This window comes from Hyperoodon ampullatus (assembly GCF_949752795.1).
Source record: "Hyperoodon ampullatus genome assembly, chromosome: 16".
NCBI lineage: Eukaryota > Metazoa > Chordata > Mammalia > Artiodactyla > Ziphiidae > Hyperoodon > Hyperoodon ampullatus.
In genome coordinates, this window is record NC_136929.1 from 73,586,598 (window position 1) to 73,604,504 (window position 17,907).

Here is a 17,907-nt window from a genome sequence, read left to right on the forward strand (position 1 = left end):
GGTAAGCGGATCCAGGTCTCCACGCAGCCGCCCCTATCTGTGCATCCTGGACATGTCGCCTAGCTTTGCTGGACGTCCATCTCCACTTGCGCAATCGGCACCTGCCTCATAGGGCTGCTTAGAGACAGACCGAGCTGGTGCAGGTAAAAAGCAGGGCACAGTGCCTGGCACGTGGTGAATGTTCGCTAGATGGCAGATTCCTCGTTAATTTCAAAAAGTTTTCATTCCAAAACACACAGCGTTGTCGGGCCCCACGCGCCCCAGGGGAGGATGTTGGCTGCTAACGCAGCTGCACTTTCTCTGGAGAGCTGCCCTCCTCAGGACACCACATCCCCTGAAAATGTCTGGAAGGTTACGCCTACTGGCTGGTGTAGGTACAAAAGCCTGCCCCCCTTATCCCACGTGGGACGGCTCTGAGGTGCTGTTCATGTTCCAGAACTCTCCGGGCATCAGGCTGAGGCTACATGTTGGCTCAGCGTCTCCCCCTGCCTGACGCCCCTCACTCCTGTGGATCATTTCCCCGAGAGCATGTCCTTCATTAGTCGTTTGCACGTCTCAGACCTCCACCTCTGCTACTGTCAGGCTCAGGTGATATAGGAGTAAGGGAGAGTGACCAGCAAAGGGACAATTAGTTACAGGAAGGAATTCCATAGTCGTAAGGCTGGGGTGGCGTGAGAGATCATAGGATGGGTCCCTGATGCAGGAAAAGGCTCTCAGGAGGAAGAGGCACCTGACCCAGGCGGCATCCGCCAGGCACAGGGAGGGCGCGGCAGAGAGAAGGTCACCTTCAAGGCTCAGAGAGGGTGTGGTGAGTCTGAGGATTTGCAGGGGCCCCTCGAAAGGCCAGTGACCAAGGAGAGGAGTGACTGGCTCCAAAGTGACCCCTAATCCCTTCCTTCTGTGGACCGCTGGGGCGAGTGCAGGGCAGAATCGCTATGGCAACACAGACTGCAGCCCCTGAGGCTGTCTTCGGGATTATGCTGTCAGGACAACGCAGGTGCCCACAACCTCATGTACTGAGATTCTTGAGCTCTTCCCTGTGAAGAGCTTTGTCCAGGATGAACCTGCACCCTCCTTCCCACCCACGGTGGAAAGAATAAGGTTGTGCCTGGAGCAGTCACGTTCACAGCGAGTAGAATGGTGGGTGCCAGGGGCTAGGGAGAGGGGACAGATTTTTCAGCTGGGGAAGATGGAGAAGTTCTGGAGATGGATGGTGGTGACGGGTGCACAACAAAGTGAATGTGCTTTAGCGCCACTGAGCTGGATACTTAAAAGCGGTTCAAATGGTAAACTTTATGTTACGTGGTTTTTTACCACAATAAAAATAAAGAAAAAAAAGAGGAAGGAAGGAAGGCTATTGTCTAAATCTAAACTCAGGGCATTGAGTGATGTTGCGTCTTATGGTGTAAGACTAAGAAGTTACCTGAGACAAAATCTATAAAACATCATTTAGTACCAGAAAGCAGATGACAAGATAACCAGGTAAGCCATAAAAAGAAACAAAACTGAGCTGTTTGTAGTGAGGTGGATGGACCTAGAGTCTGTCATACAGAGTGAAGTAAGTCAGAAAGAGAAAAACAAATACCGTATGCTAACACATATATATGGAATCTAAAAAAAAAAAAAAGGTTCTGAAGAACCTAGGGGCAGGACAGGAATAAAGACACAGATGTAGAGAATGGACTTGAGGACACGGGGAGGGGGAAGGTTAAGCTGGGTCGAAGTGAGAGAGTGGCATGGACATATATACACTACCAAACGTAAAATAGATAGCTAGTGGGAAGCAGCCGCATGGCACAGGGAGATCAGCTGGGTGCTTTGTGACCACCTAGAGGGGTTGGATAGGGAGGGTGGGAGGGAGACGCAAGAGGGAGGAGATATGCGGATAAATGTATATATATAGCTGATTCACTTTGTTATACAGCAGAAACTAACACACCATTGTAAAGCAATTACACTCCAATAAAGATGTTAAAAAAAAAAAAAGATAACCAGGTAAGCCAGACCATATGTCTGTAGGTGGTGCTGATTCCCTCTCCTGGCAACAGCATCCGCCTGGTGAGTTCTGAGAACCCGAGCTTCAGGACTGCATCTGGGATGATTCATCACCTTTCTGGCAAGCTACATCTCTCCTCCTCGTCCACCTCTAGAAGTGCGCGGAAAGCAGTAAGAAGAATACCAACAACCATTTCTAGCTTGAGCTCATAGAACATCAATGTCGTCTGGGCGCATCACTTGTTACAATCAGAATAGAAAAAAAATCCTGTCTTCCCACAGCCCCGAGGGCTCCAGCAGGGTAGGGCAGTCCTCTGATGCCTGTTCAGCACAGGCCCAGCATTGGAGGGGCCCCAGGGATGAGGGAAGGAAGCCAGGAGAGAGAGAGAAGGGAGAAAGGAGAAGGGCTCCCAGACCACCCAGCACCTAGCCCCTCCTTGGTCAGATAAAGGGAAGTTTGGCCCAAGACAGAGAGGTTAAGTCCAAAGTCACATGCTTTAGTTAGGTAAGCAGTGGCCCTGGCTGGGGTCAGAACCAGGCCTCCTGGTCCCTCATCAAGACTGCGTTATCCTAAAACTTGACAGTCCAGATGCCATTTGATGACTGGGTAAGTCTAATTAACTCCCACCTGGAATAACTGAACTTTTGTGTTGCTTTTATTTGTTTCTTTGATACCTAGTGTTTGCCCAGGTAAAGTCAACTTTTTAAAGATATGGAGTGGGGTCAGAGGCCTTGCTTTTTACACAGTGATAAGTATAGAAGAGTGGCCATGTCTCCACGGGTTCATTTGACTAACAAATTGAGGTTTCATGGATCAAGTTATCCACCAAAACTGCCTCCATTGTGTTTGGCCCAAAGGAGAAAAAGGAAACAAAAAATTACTGAGTCCTGCCAACGCCAGCCCTTCCCATTACCCCCTTGAAACCTCATGGAAACCCAGAGACATCATTATCTGTATGGTTACAGGTGAGGCGGCTGTGGCTCAGGGTCCTAAAGAATTGGTCCAAACTCACCCCCTGGCTTAATCAGGGTGCATGGCACAGCTAACATTTAGGCAGCACAGGGCCTAAAATTGTTTAGCGTCTGTTGAATGAATAAACGAACTCGTATCTGTCTGTCTACAGCATCCATACACTTGCCCCTTGGCCGTATCTATAGTCATTATTTGGAAGGTGTCACAAAGACCTTAGAGATTATCCTCACTCCCAAACAGGGTGACAGTGTAGTCAGATAGGAGCTAAAAACACCTGAAAGAGAAAAAGAATAAGCAAAACAGGTTTAATGAATCATTAAAGCCGACGACACTGAGGGAGTGGGAAGGGTGTTGCACAATTAAGCAATTAACTTGTGGTGACGCATCACATTTTGGAACAATTAAGAGAGAGGAGAAAATCCATGTCTGCCTGTCACCAAGCTGTCATTGTCGCTGCCACCATGGGTGAGGACCCAAGAAGGCTGTCAGGTCAGCAGAGCAGCACGGACGGGGGCGTAGACCAGAAGACCGGGCTCTCTGAAATCTCTCCCATGGTTTTTTTTTTTTTTTTTTTTTTTTTTTTTTTGTGGTATGCGGGCCTCTCACTGTTGTGGCCTCTCCCGTTGCGGAGCACAGGCTCCGGATGCGCAGGCTCAGCAGCCATGGCTCACGGGCCCAGCCGCTCCGCGGCATATGGGATCCTCCCAGACCGGGGCACGAACCCGTATCCCCTGCATCGGCAGGCGGACTCTCAACCACTGCGCCACCAGGGAGGCCCTGAAATCTCTCCCATGGTTTTCCTTCCTTTTCTCACCAGCAGGACAGGGTCTAAACAGAAAGAAGCCTAATAAAGACTTTGAAGCCTCCCTGGGTGGAGAGGTTCTGTGGGGCCTGCTCATTGCCTTCCCGGCAGGAGCGCCTTCTGTTTACAGGCTCTGGAAGGACCAGACCCTCCGACTGAGGGTTATGGCAGCATCTGTACAACGAGCTAAGAAGTGATCAGTCAGCAGGAGCTACCTGGAGTTCCTGGGCCCACCCAGATGTTCCTTTCATGTCTGCCTTCCCCAGCATTCAGCTGTTCATAGCCCTGGCCTCAGGAAATCTTGGAAGTTAGTCCAGTTAAAGGAGTCAACGCGCTATGCCAGCAAAACACAGTCGGGACCTGGTGACACGGGAGTTTGGCAATGATCAACTGCCCTGGTGTAAGACTCGAAATTTGTTTTGAAAGAGGGGGGTTGGGGAAGGAGGTGGTGCGATCAATACTTCGAGTTTGTCCCGACTGGATGGGGTGTGTGCGCTTTCTTTTCCACCCTAGTTGTTGTTGAAGCTGTTTATTGAAAGGTTGTGCAAATAGGATCAGCCGGCTCCAGGGCCATTAATGACCTGCTGCACAAAGCCGGCTCCACTCCAATTGATTTCGGATTTTTGAAAATATCAAATTCCTTGGAACAGAGATGAAAGCCCCGGAGGGGTTGGCACCAATGTGTGAGACCTTCGCCTCCACTGGCACTGATCCAGTGGATACTGGAGCTTGAACACTGTGGCACTGCCATTTGCTTGCCAGTCTGCGTGAATCGGTGGTCCTGTAGCAGCGCAGGAGAGAGAGGAGGCGTCACAAACAAATACTCGAAGAAGCAAACCACGCACTCTGAACCTCTCTCCCCACGGCGCTGCCTTCCAAAACTATTAGATCCAAGATCCTGAGAAAAGTTACACAAGGTTAGCTGTAGGGGACACACACACGAGAGGTGGCCAGTAGTGAGCACAACCACTGTGGCCGGAACACACGGATTTATACCCCAGCCCGCTGGGATATAACCTGGAGCAAATTAAACTCTACTATAGTCACTGTGAACTGAGGATTTCATCATAAATTTCTTATTTCAGAAAAAGTACGTTCTCTGGGCCTTATCCATTCACGAACTCAGATTCTAAACGTGGAGGCCATCAGAGCCAAGGTCTCTGTAATGTCCTGATTCGGCAGCTCCATAAGCTGGCCCACCATCAGAGATTTGCATGCTACCATCAAAGGACACACACGGGAGACTTCCCTTGTGGTCCAGTGGCTAAGACTCCATGCTCCCAGGGCAGGGGCCCTGATCCCTGGTTGGGGAACTAGATCCCACATGCCGCAACTAAGAGTTCGCATGCCGCAACTAAAGATCCCACATGCTGCAACTAAAAAGACCCCGCACACGACAACCAAGAACCTGCATGCTGCAAGACCTGGCACAGCCAAATAAATAATAAATATTAAAGAGAAAAAAAGGACACACGCAGGCAAGAAGAGAGCCATGCGTCCCGAGACGTGTCAAGACGCCAGGGCACCGCCTGCCTGGTCCATTAATTCAAGAGTCATTAGCCACAGTGTCACCGAGGGAGGCTCACCGAGGCTGCTCCTGTCTGCAGGTCACTCTGCCCATGTTGTCCCGCCCCGCAGGTCTACCTGGGGCTCCTCTCGGGGCTACTGGGATTGGATGGTCACTGCTGCCCTCCTCTCCCTGAGGTGTCCTGTGCAAACGCCGCCTCTCCACCAGGAGTCTTATCTCATATTCTAGTTGTCGCACTGGATTCTGAGACACCCCCCCTCCAGGTGTGCCAAGGTAGAGTTAAAATTACAAGGATCCTGCAGAATGAGCAAGACTGGGAAGAAACGTGCTACCAGAGATCTCTGCGATTAACATGAACCGTATTAACGTTTTCCAGTCGATTCAAAGATCATTTTTAACTTGGGCTGGATATATTCTCAGCTGCCTCCAGAGTTCCACTCAACAAGAGTGTATGTAATTTCTGTAGTGTGTTTGTTAAAGTCCATATTTAGAACAAAGCCACTCGGAATGTAGATTGGTGCAGCCACTATGGAGAACAGTATGGAGGGTCCTCAAAAAACTAAGAATAGAGTTGCCATAGGATCCTGCAATCCCACTCCTGGGTGTATATCTGGACAAAACTATAATTAAAAAAGACACATGCTGGGCTTCCCAGGTGGCGCAGTGGTTGAGAGTCCGCCTGCTGATGCAGGGGATGCGGGTTCGTGCCCCAGTCCGGGAGGGTCCCACGTGCCACGGAGCGGCTGGGCCCGTGGGCCGTGGCCGCTGGGCCTGCGCGTCCAGAGCCTGTGCTCCGCGACGGGAGAGGCCACGGCGGTGAGAGGCCCGCGTACCACAAAAAAAAAAAAAAGAGACACATGCACCCCTATGTTCATAGCAGTACTATTCACAATAACCAAGACATGGAAACAGCCTAAATGTCCATCGACAGAGAAATGGATAAAGAAGATGTGGTATATATATATATATGATGGAATATTACTGAGCCATAAAAAGAATGAAATAATGCCATTTGCAGAAACATGGATGGACCTAGAGATTATCATACTAAGCGAAGTAAGTCAGACAAATACCATATGATATCACTTATATGTGGAATCTAAAATATGACACAAATGAGCTTATTTACGAGAAAGAAACAGACTCAAAGACATAGAGAACAGACTTGTGGTTGCCAAGGGGGAGGAGGGGAGGGGAGGGATGGAGTGGGAGGTTGGGGTCAGCAGATGCAAACTAGTGTATACAGGACGGATAAACAACAAGGTCCGACTGTGCAGCACAGGGAACCACATTCAACATCCTGTGATAAACCATAATGGAAAAGAACAGGAAAAAGAATGTATATATGTATACATGTATATATGTATAACTGAATAATTTTGCTGTACAGCAGAAATTAACACATTGTAAATCAACTATACTTCAATAAAATAAATTTTAAAAAATAGAACAAAGCCACTTGCTGGTGAGTGGGTCCTATACAGACTGACATGAGGGGCCACCCATGTTGAGAGAAGGGCTTCATTGAGGGCCAACAGGAAGAAAAGTTAATTTTTAATGAAAGCAACTTGTACAGAAACAAAAAGTGAATTTAAAACTAGTCAACTTAAAACACATTAATGGAACAACTCAGACCTTTAAAAGAAGTACATGTTTTAATACTCATGTTAAAGTTGAAAAAACAAAAATATAACTTGTTTTTATATTTTTGTTATTGTACTTAGTATTTTATTTTCAAAAATAAACCCTGCTGTTTCAGGTACCTCAGCCTTCTAAGTGAAAGAACACTCAGGACAGTGTGGTGAAATCTGCCCATATTAACTACCCATAGTAATCATTTTAACAGTTTCTGCTTTGAACGGCTTCACCCTGGGAGAGCAAACATCTCTGGCTCTTCACAAAAGGAGATTCCCTTCGAGAACTGAGAGACTGGTGGTGTTACACGGAGGTGGCAATTTAGACTTTTTCCTCTCAGTAACTTTACTATTTCTATACTTCTTGATTAGCTCAAAATATTGAAATAAATCAGGGCCACAGGATGGGGAGCAGGGAAAGAGGGAAGCCGAGACCTGGAGACCAGAAGGGGGTCTGAGGAAACCCCGAGAAGGTGTCAGTCACCTGCTCTGACTGAAAGCCCCCCAGTTTGGTCCAGCTGAGCCCAAACCCACTGGCAGTTGCCCTAAACAGTTTACAAAAGTGCCGTCAATTAGCCAGAAAGAGCACAGGTTTAATACATTTTGTGGATTTACCCTGTAAAAAATTACAAGGAAGAGAGTTCCTAGGGAACATTTTTCAGCTTCATGGGTAAAGAAGATAAAGACTTCGGGAAATGTTGACAATGTTAACAAACTCCAAAAAGGAGGCAGAGAGCCTCTCAACTACTTGGCTGTTTTGCTTCTTTTTCTCTTTTCATGGAAAGAATGAGCTCAAAGCAGCGGGGATGGGGTAAACATGACCAGAAGGCGCTGAAGCTGGAAGTGGAGCCAGGAGAAAAGCTGTGTCTCTCGCTCAGGTGTGCCGCATCCCACCCCAGGTCAGGAGACCCCGACTGTTTCAGGTTGTTTCCGGGCCTGTCAGGAATCCTGACAGTATGGACCTGGAGAGGAAGAATGTTGTTTCCTGCACTCTGCACACTGCAGTCTGCTATCATTGTTATTTATGTTTGACAAACCCTGAAAGACACAGAGACACACTTACTAAATGTTTCATCTCACAGAAACAGCTGATGGGGTCGAGTGACCACAAGCCAGGTGGCCCTGAAGAGCAGGAGGACCAGTTGAAAGCTCAGGTGAAAGTGAAGAGGGGAGAATGTCAAGTCCTCCATTCGGGCCCCAACAACTTAATTTCAGAATTGGGAGACCTGAGTGCCACCTCCTTGACCAAGCTTCCCATCAATGCCACCCTCTTGTGTGTCCTGATTCCCTGCTGTGGGCTCTCGAGGGCAAAACCCCTGGCCGAGAGCAGGGACCACACCCACAGACCACCCAGGCCTGGCATGGGGTCCACAGCTAACTCGTATTTGCCAAAAGAACAATTTCATGCATAGTAACAAAACAAAAGCAATTTTACGCAATGAAAGTACAAAACTCCAAGATCAAACCATCACTGAGCTTGTGCACATCTGAGCAGGACCACCTGGGGCATGTGGGGAGGCCGGGATGGGCACCTTGGTCACAGGAAGGACCTTTGAGGGGCTGTGATTGCATCCGGTGAAGAGCAATCCCACTGCCTTGGAGGATGGAATGGAACGGACCTCACGCTTCCATTACACTTAAAAATACTTGTTACATTTTGATTTTACAACAGTAAGAGTAACCTCTAGTTTTTAGAAATGAAATACTGCCTACAACTTGTTACATACTGTTAACCCTATTGGCCCAAGTGGTTTAAAACATCTCAACTTCAACTTTACTTTTTGCTAACAGTACAAAGTATCAACAGGTTAATTTATGTGATCCATTTCCAAGTAACCGGTGTGACTTTGGATGTCCCTTCTTCCCTCAGGAAGTCAGTTTCCTTTTCTGTACTAGATTATTTAAGGGCCCCCGAGTCTTAAAATTCTAGAATTCAGTATAAAATGCACAGGACCTCCCTGCCAAGTGTGGCGTTCTAATCTGGAAGACAGTGAGCAGGGAATCAGCTCTCATCCCTCCCTCCCTCCCTCCTTCCTCTTCCCCTCTGTCCATCAAACATTTTTTTGTACCAAGCCAAACTCATTTCTCTGATTAGGGACATATATTGTGAGTGAGTCAGGAATACAGGTGTTCCCCCTGTAAAGGTCTTCCAGAAGGTGTCTGTGCCCTTGCTGTGAGCCTCAAGGTACCCTCAAGCAATCCAGATGACTGGATCTGTGGACGGGGATGGGGACAGGGCTAGAAGGCGCGTGAGAGGAAGCCATGGGAAAAACTGAATCAAGAGCAAGGAACACATCTGCTGGGGTGTCCCACAAGGGCGTTCGTGCACAAGATAATTCCCTGATTCTACCACCCCATCCTTCAAAGACCCTCTCAACGTCTCTGCCCCTGAGAGATCATTTGGAAGGAGGCCAAGGCAGGAATGATCAGTTTCCTCGGGCTCGAATTTACCACATGCTCTACCAGGGGGTCTAAGAACTCTGGTCCTTCTGAAATACGGATAACTCCATGCTCCAGAGCAGAGGTGGTGTCTTCAACTCTCACTGTCCTGCCTTTGGGAGCTGTAGACAATCACAGTGTATTGTCTTGTCTTGTTTTGTTTTGTTTGAAAGTTAACCCCAGAAGCATTACAAGCTAGAAACGGGAACTCACGAAGGGGCCAGAATGTAGTGAATGCGTCCTAGGAAGTGCCTGCCCCGCATCTATTTGTTTCCTGGCGGTGGGAGAGTGGGGGAGAGCGCAGTTCTTCTCAGGTCTGCTCCCACCCACGTCACACACAGCGGGGTGGACAGGGCTGCAGAGCCGGGGCTGCCCCCTGGCCCCCTCCCTGGCACGCCTGGCCCAATGCCCGCAGGGAGGCCACCCTGGTGTGCTGACCCCAGGGCAGAACATCGGTAAATGCAATCACCACCCACCCTGTGTGCACTTTATCAGGGAAATGCGGATCTGGCCTCCCAGGACCAGGTAAGAGTCAGGGGCCCAGAAACCTTGGGGCTCCTGTGACGTGGGCGGGGGGTCATGAGATGGTTTAACAGGGGCTGTTGGGGACACACGTGGGGCAGACCAGCTCTCCGTCCCCCGCCCAGGGACAGTACCTGGGATAGGGCTGCAGCACCAGCACCCAGGCCTAGGTCTCCCTGGGGCATCTTGTCAGTGATGTGCATATTTCAGAAATGGTTAGACACGGAGGACCAACTGTCAAAGCCTGAGGTTCTGGACAGGAGCAAGGCCGTGCTCTCCCCAGTCAGCTTTCCTGAGTTTCCAGCGAACCTGCCCCGAGGAAGGAACGGCTCCATTAGAGGCAGGAAGCAGTTCTTGGAGGAAGACGCCATAGGCGATTGTGACAAGGCCACCTTTGTCTGCAGAGGGGAGTCCACGCTCCCCAAGAGCAGGGACGGGGCAGGGGAGAGTCTGACCTCGAAGCTCCAGGACGGATGGACAGGCAGAGAAGGGCTAGTGACCATGCAGATTGTTTGGGCGGGCTCGGGAAGGTCCCAGCCCCCCACGGCTCCCAAGTCAGTGTCCAATAGAGAAAGTGGATGGCACTGAAAAAAATACAAATGACAAACACATCCCCACAAAAGAAAATAAGCTAAGTGAACTAACTAAAAGGTTCACCCTGGCTCAAGGGAGGTTAGGAGACCAGACATGTGCTACTTTGCCCCGTAAACCAGCATGTGAATGACCCCAGAGACGTCGCTGCTCACCCCTTGCTTTAGGACCAGCCTCTTCCGGTTCCCCTCCCCCCACCCAGATCTATGGGTCCGTCCCTGCACTTCACGTCTTGTGGGACAGTGACACCTGCTGACAGTCATGGTTATTAGGCGCCAGTGCTCGGAAATTAAATGGCCTCTTTATCCCTTAACTGAGAGCTCTGTGCGAGAACGGTGTAAGCACAACAGTGAGGGTTTATCCGCTGCTCCTCCGCCCTCTTTGGGGCACTTTTAGTCTCCGAAGCAGCAAAAATAGCCTAAGGAGGGTCCACAACAAAATACCCTTCCTCCCCTCACCGTGCACAGAGGGCGTGAGAGTCAAGGCTCGTGCACGTGCGCGCACGCACACACACACACCCCTCCATGTTAGAGACAAGAAAGGCCCAGTGACAGCTGAGGCACTTGGAAAGGTTACTGAAAAGGGATGCGAGTCTCTTGCCAGCACAGGGGAGACCCAGCCGCACTGGTCCAGGCGACCTGCTCAGTGAGTTAATGAGGAAGTCAGTGATCTCTTCCGAGACAGGCCAATCCACACGCTCAGTGATCTCACTGCTTCCTGCAAAATCACTGTCATTCCTCTCGTTCCCCGGTCCTTGCCCTGGCACAGGCAAGGGCTGCTGAGCTGGCAGAGGAGCCCAGTTTTGAAAGATAAATTAATGAGTTCATTCAACAAATGGTTATGGAGTGTGTCTATAGCCAGGGCACTATATGCTGCCAGGAAAACAGAGAACAAGACCAGTAACACAAACGTGAAACATGAGGGATCCTCACGTTGTAGGTGGGAGAGAAACAGATAATAAGAGACAAAGACACTTCCCAATGTCATAAGGGAGAGGACACACGATCATGGTTTTATCGTTGAGGGCACAGAGTGAAGGGCTCCCTTAGACAGGTGGTATTTGGGTGCAGCTCAGAATGAACCTGAGGAACCAGCCAGGAAGGGGAAGACCGTTCCCAGGAGGGGCTGGCAGGTGCCCAGACCCGTAGCAGGATGCTGAGGGGGAGCAGCGGGGGCACAGGAGGAAGCAGGAGATGCGTAGAGGGAGGCAGGCTACCTGTGCAGGTATCATCCTGGAAGGTGACTTTTTTATCCTAGAGAAATGGGCGCTTCCCTACAATCCAGGCGAGTATGAGGTATGTCAGATTTATGTTGCCGAAATGGCATTTCCCCTTTAGAAAAGAATGTTTTGCCCAAGATGGAAGTCTCGTTGGGACAGGAATGAATAGAACTTTCCCAGTGGCAACGGTTTATTGTAGAGGAAGTAAATCAGATACTGTGTTTGGTGCTGAAATCACGGGCAGATTCTTGTCAGTAGGAGGACAGTGACAGTCGGGCCCCAGCAAGAGAGGTGACCGTGTGGTGACAGCGCCACCAGGTGGGGCTGTGGCCTCGAAAGTGGGGCCTGGGCCAACCCCCCCACCCCATGAAAGGGAGCCTGGGCCCAGCTTTTCTTTCCCCAGAGGGAAGGGGGGCTGCCGGCCATCTCAAATATCAACACAGATATTTCTTTGCTTTGTTTTCCCAGAACATGAACTCTTTCTCTTCCCCCTTTCGTATCATCTTGTGTCTGGAGGTCTCCTCCGCCCCAGCAGCCGGTCACTGGGCCAGTGCATCCCCATGGGGAGGAGGGGAAGGATGGGATGTTGAGGGAAATCGGCCCTAATAATATTCCTAACAGGAGCCTGCTTGCCCGAGGTGTGAGGCTCGGGCACAAACTCCATGATGGAAAAGCACTCCTCCGTAGGGATGATTTAGGAGATGGAGGAGAAGCAGGGATCATCTGAGTCCTTAGCAAGCCCAGCGTGGTGCCAGCGGGGCCAACGTCACCAACTCCTAGAGGAAAGCCTGTTATTGGCCCTGATGTAGATGAGGGATCTGAGGCTCAGAAAGGTTAAGTCAGTGACCCAAGTCACAGATTTGAACCCAGACACTCTGACTGCACAGCCAGGAGATTTACTCCCTGTGAATCAAGGACAAACGGTGCTTTCCAGACGAGTACAAGTGAGGATGCTGTTAAATCAGCGACTGCACTCCTCTAGTTTGGAAAAGGAAGATGAAGCCGGTTTTGGACAGATTTGTTTTGGGTATGGCAGGAGGCAAGCTTTTGTTTCCTGGAGTATTTTAGGAAGTTTCATGGGAGGTTAAGTGCTGAGGAAAGGACAGGAGATGGACAGGAGAGGAGGACATGGCAGGAGAGGGCCCAGCCTGGACCAGGGCCTGGAGGCAGGACTGAGCCTGGAACAGCCTCCGGGACAGCCCCGCAAGGCCCTACCCAGCACGGCCATCAGGAGACCTGGCGGGGAAACGCCAATGGCCAACGGTCTGCTGTCACAGGTGTCCTGCTGTCATCTGCTCTGCCACCTCCCACTCTTATGGGATCTGTGGCCTCTGAGGCTTTGAGTTTCCCCCCAAGGCTGGAGATTTCAGAGACCTGCACTGGTTAAAGGAGAGGCTAGCTGGGCACAGGGGGCAGGACATCTGCCCAGCAGTGGGTGGGTCTCAGACAGTGGAGGGCCTTGGGCACCAATCAAGACACTGGGGTTTTAGAAACAGACTCACAGACAGAAAGCAAACTTACGGTTACCAAAGGGGAAAAGGGGGGCGGGGGAGGGATAAACAGAACTATGGGATTAACAGATACAAACTACTATACATAAAATAGATAAGCAACAGGATTTACCGTAAAACACAGGGAACTATATTCAATATCTATAATAAACTATAATGGAAAATAATCTGAAAATATATATATATAACTGATTCACTTTGCTCTACACCTGAAACTAACACAATATCGTAAATCAACTATACTTTTAAAAAAAGGACACTGGGGTTTTCGTCCTAAGCCACGAAAGGGTTGCCACAGGAGAGTGACATGGTGAAAACTAGGTTTTCAGAAAAATAAACCAGTGTCGCATTTAGGATTGATCAGCAGACTGGAAGCTAGGGTGGCCAGAAGGATTATTTGACTAGCCAACCAATTGTGATTTCTTGTCTGCACTGCTTCCACAGACTGAGATGTCCCTTCCTGCCTGCCTCACTGCCCTCCACCTGGGGACACTCCCATTCATCCTTATTATCCAGCTGTAGGCTCTTCTCTCTGGAAAAGCCCCAGCCCAGCTCTCAGGCATGGCATCTCCAAGCATGCATAACCCACATAACCCAAGCGTGCATAACCCACATAACAAGTGCATAACCCACAGCACTGTACTTGTTTAACAGGTCTATCTGCTTTCTGAACAGCTAGCAACTTGAAGACAGGGGTTGTGTTTTCTCCACTTTCATAACCAGCGTTCAGCTCAGCATGACAGACCATGACGCTGAATGAATGATGAGGGATAACAGTGAGGGCTGGATGAATGAATGAATGCCTTGGTGACAACCCCGAGCAGAGTGATACTGGATGTTAGGGAAAGGAGTGGGGAGCATAAAGAGCACCCCTCTTCCCTGTATGACGATCCTTTCAACCACGCTGGAGCCCTCCTCTGTGCAGATGGGTTTCGTGGGCAGGGACACTGCAGCTATGAGTGAGCAGAATGTCTAACCCGCCCGGTGGCTGCAGCTGCCGGCGAAGCCACTTTCCCGCAGGACCCAGAGCTGCAAGTGCACTCTGATTAAGCTGGCCCTTCTGTATCACTTTGTGCCACCTGCCAGGGCCACAGGCCACGTGAGTTTTCTACCTCTGGACTAGTGATTATTTCCTAGGAGACAAATATAAATCACCATTTGTACACTGTATCAACGGTGCTTCTATATGAACCCTCACTGAGACACTGTGTCGCTTTTACATCTGTGTCACTGGCTTGTCACACACCTGAACGTTCTCCACCAGTGACACCAGTCTGCATCTGCTGGTATCTATGCTTTGTCCAATGGACGCTCCCTGAGCCCTGGAAATCACAGCTGGCATCTGCATCATTTCCTTCTCTGGGAAGAAGGAGAACACCAAAAAGGAGAAATGCCAGAACTGGATGTGGCCGTAACAAACGCAAACCTATGGCTGCTTCCCCAGTTACCCAGCTCTGACGCCTCCCCGTCTGGGAGAGGCCCGATGGCAGAGTGGTCAAGTGTTATATCCCACCTCTGCTAATCGTTGGCTGTGTCACCTCGGGCAACTTACTTAACCTCTCTGAGCCTCAGCACTGTCATCTGTCAGACTAAGTCAGTGTCACACCTACACAGAGACAGCATGGGCAAGCACTGCAAACATGAGCTGTCCTAATCTCCCTGGGAGCCAGCCTCTCTGGCCGTGCCTCTGAAAGCCTGGTCCACAGCTGGGATGAGGCCGTTCCGGATACTGCAGAATGAGGACTGAACAGAACTGTGTGTTACCAGGTCTCCATCAAGCCAGAACACAGCCTCTTAAGTGGGACACAATGAGGTTTTCAGCAGGTCTGCAAGTGGTTTCTCTGACGATTGTCAAGCATGAATCACCATGTCTGGGACAATCCTGCCTTCCTCCAGCCTCCCAGGCTCTGCAGGGGCACGAGACATTGTCCTTCAAAGGGTGCAGTCGTGCCTCCCAAATCCACATCTTCCCAGAAAGACATCTATCCTTCTAAACCCCAATGGCCTTTTTTGGGGTTTCAGACAGAACAATATGAAGACAGGATGTCAACCAGCCATGTGGCGTCTGAGTCCAAAGCAGCAGCCACCACTCTAGACCATCAGGAACACACAAAACGCAAGGACTCGGTAAATATTTACCGAACGCTTTACACCGAAGGCACAGCCCTTCACTGTGGCCCTCTCTGGAAAAATAATCATGATTTCCCCAGTGAGTAAGTCAGCTTGTGTTTATCTTCCGTATGTTTTTTAACCAAGATATGTTATGGTTTCCTTTGTGGTGGGTAATGCTTAGCAACCCAATTACTTTGGATTTATTCCATTTGGCAGAATATCCTAAGTTGGGTTTTTGCCTTTTTGCCCCGATAACTCACCCGAGCATCTAATTTACTGCCTCTGTGTGCGATGCCCGAAGCCACGTGTTTGTTACTCAAATCATTCCTTCGCTTTCCCATTTCCACACGCGGGAGGAGCCTGGCACACACCTTCATTGGCATGTGAGATCGATGCCCTATCTTGCCGTCCTGGCTGCAAAGTTCTCTCCTCTGACCGAGACTGTGGCCACAGGACACACCACCAGGGCACGCCATAGTGTCTGCTTCATCAGGACACATCCCACCACCCAGTGAGGCTGGAGCTCCTTTCCCAGGATGCATCCGTCCACCAGCTGGTGTGGTTGCCTCCTGGGCCGGCTCTTCCAATTTCCCTAAGTCTCCCCAATGTCGGGTCTTCTTTCAGGGCCTCAAGGTCAAGCTGAGCCCGGGCAGGTGCACCAGCATCCTGAAAGAGGCAGCCGGATAGGCACCAGCCTTGTAACCCAGCACAAGCAACCCAGCCACTCTCATCAGCAAAGAGAGGGTGATAAAGAGAACCTGCCTGGTGGGGGTAATTATGTTGCTTGTGGGTTTCTTCAGGCCATGCCAACTAGACCTCATTTTGGCATTCCTGAAGCCTGGGCTGCGTGGGCCTTCTCTCTCCACCCAATTCCTTTCCAGTTGGCCCTGGCCGTGCCTGGCTGGACTCCCCTGTCCTCAGGAGCAGTGCCCAGCCATGCCGTGGGGTCGGCCACTCCCCCGCCCCACCCCCGTACCTTGGCCTACTTTGGTGGGATGGGAAGATGAGACACTTGGTGCTTTGCCCCAAAGCCTGGAGGACCCACAACACTGAAGCTGTGGAAAAGACCCAAACACCCAACGCCGTTGAGGACACTGGTGGCATCTCCGGTGGCTGCTCAAGTTGCTAGCTTCCAGGGCGTCTGCTGAGCCGTCCTCTAGATCGTAGGTGGCTTGTCTCTCCATTCCCATTGGCCATTTCCCTGTGCCCTCTTGCACGAGGCCACGTGCAGGGTAAGCAGCAGGATGGGAGGGGACAGGCCCTGGTAGTTCTTAGAACGCCTGTCCCCCGCCCAACCCCTTCATTCACTCGTGCAACTGGTACGTCTTCAGTACATACTACTTACCCTTGCACTCTGCGCTGGGCATACAGTGGTGAACAAAAGAAAAGCAGGGCCTGGCCTCACGGGGCTCACAGGCTAGCGGGGGACGGCTGTAACCCGGCACGGTAAGTGCCTTGATCGGGAGCATGGGGCGCTCTGTCTTAGGGTGCTGGGCACCCCCGGAATCTGGGAAGGCTCCCCAGCGTCTCGCTGCCCTGGCACCAAACTTGAGGAGCAGCTCTCATACCCTTCAGAGAGCCCCCTCCCCAGAGGGCCCACAAAGAGACTGCTCGCAGGGGCTCCACGGGTCCTGCAGGCAGGCCGGCAGCCCTCCTCCTGGGCACCCTGTGGAGGTTCCACCTGGGAAGCCTGACCCCCATGCAAAGTGCCCAGTGTGGTGCCTGCCCCAGAGCCAGTCAGCAAAGGGGGAAACTGTTCTCACTTAATGGACTTTCAGCCGAAGATAAGGGGCTGTGTGGTGGGACTACTAGTCATTTGCTCACGGACAGTCCACGCAGGAGAGCTGGGGGGCAGGGGAGACAGACGTGGAGTGAGAAGGGCCACAGGACAGGGACCCAGGGATGGGCAGGCACACTCCCCTTGGGGCCACCAGGATTCCCATAAAGAATTAGGATCCTTCCTTGCCTACGGTAATTTCTTGCAGTTTTATTTTTCTGATAGAATAGCAATAACTTGCCTTCCCTGTAGCAGGAAGTTTGCTTTTCTTTTCCTCGTCTCTCTTGTTCGCCTCTCTCTTTTCCTGCCCTCCAACACCCTCTCCTTACTTTACACACTTGAAAGTAAGGCAAGCGTGGGATGAAAAGAGGCATCTTGATCCACCAGCTCTGAGCAAAGGGAAATCTGCAACTCTTCAGTTCCTCCTAATTATTCATTTCCTTTCTCTCTTCCCCATCTTGAAAATAATTGCTGCATGACTAGTTTTCCCTGGATGAGAACCGGAAGTGGTGAGGCTGTCGGCAGTGACTGAGCTTTCCCTTCCAGAATCTTCAGTGGCGGTGAATTTTGACGGCGTGCTCCTAAGTGTGGCGGTGTCCCTACAACAGAAGGAGGGGTAGCGGGCGCACCAAGCAACACTCCTTCGTAAGCATGTCGCCACGTCATTATCATTTTTATATTTAATATTTATGGCCCACTTACAGTGTATCTGGTGTTAAGTGGAGGTATGAAAAGTTCAAAGTCAATAATAACAATAATCCCCCTTATCTGTCGTTGATAGTTTATGGTATGGCTTCACATACA

General features: G+C 50.5%; 1 protein-coding gene across 1 annotated transcript in view; it reads right to left on the reverse strand.

Annotated features, from left to right (window-relative positions):
- The window catches only part of GTF3A (general transcription factor IIIA), a gene marked incomplete at its 5' end in the record, with an annotated part of 81,503 nt that overhangs the window by 53,591 nt on the left and 10,005 nt on the right, over window positions 1-17,907 (reverse strand). The window lies entirely within an intron of this gene.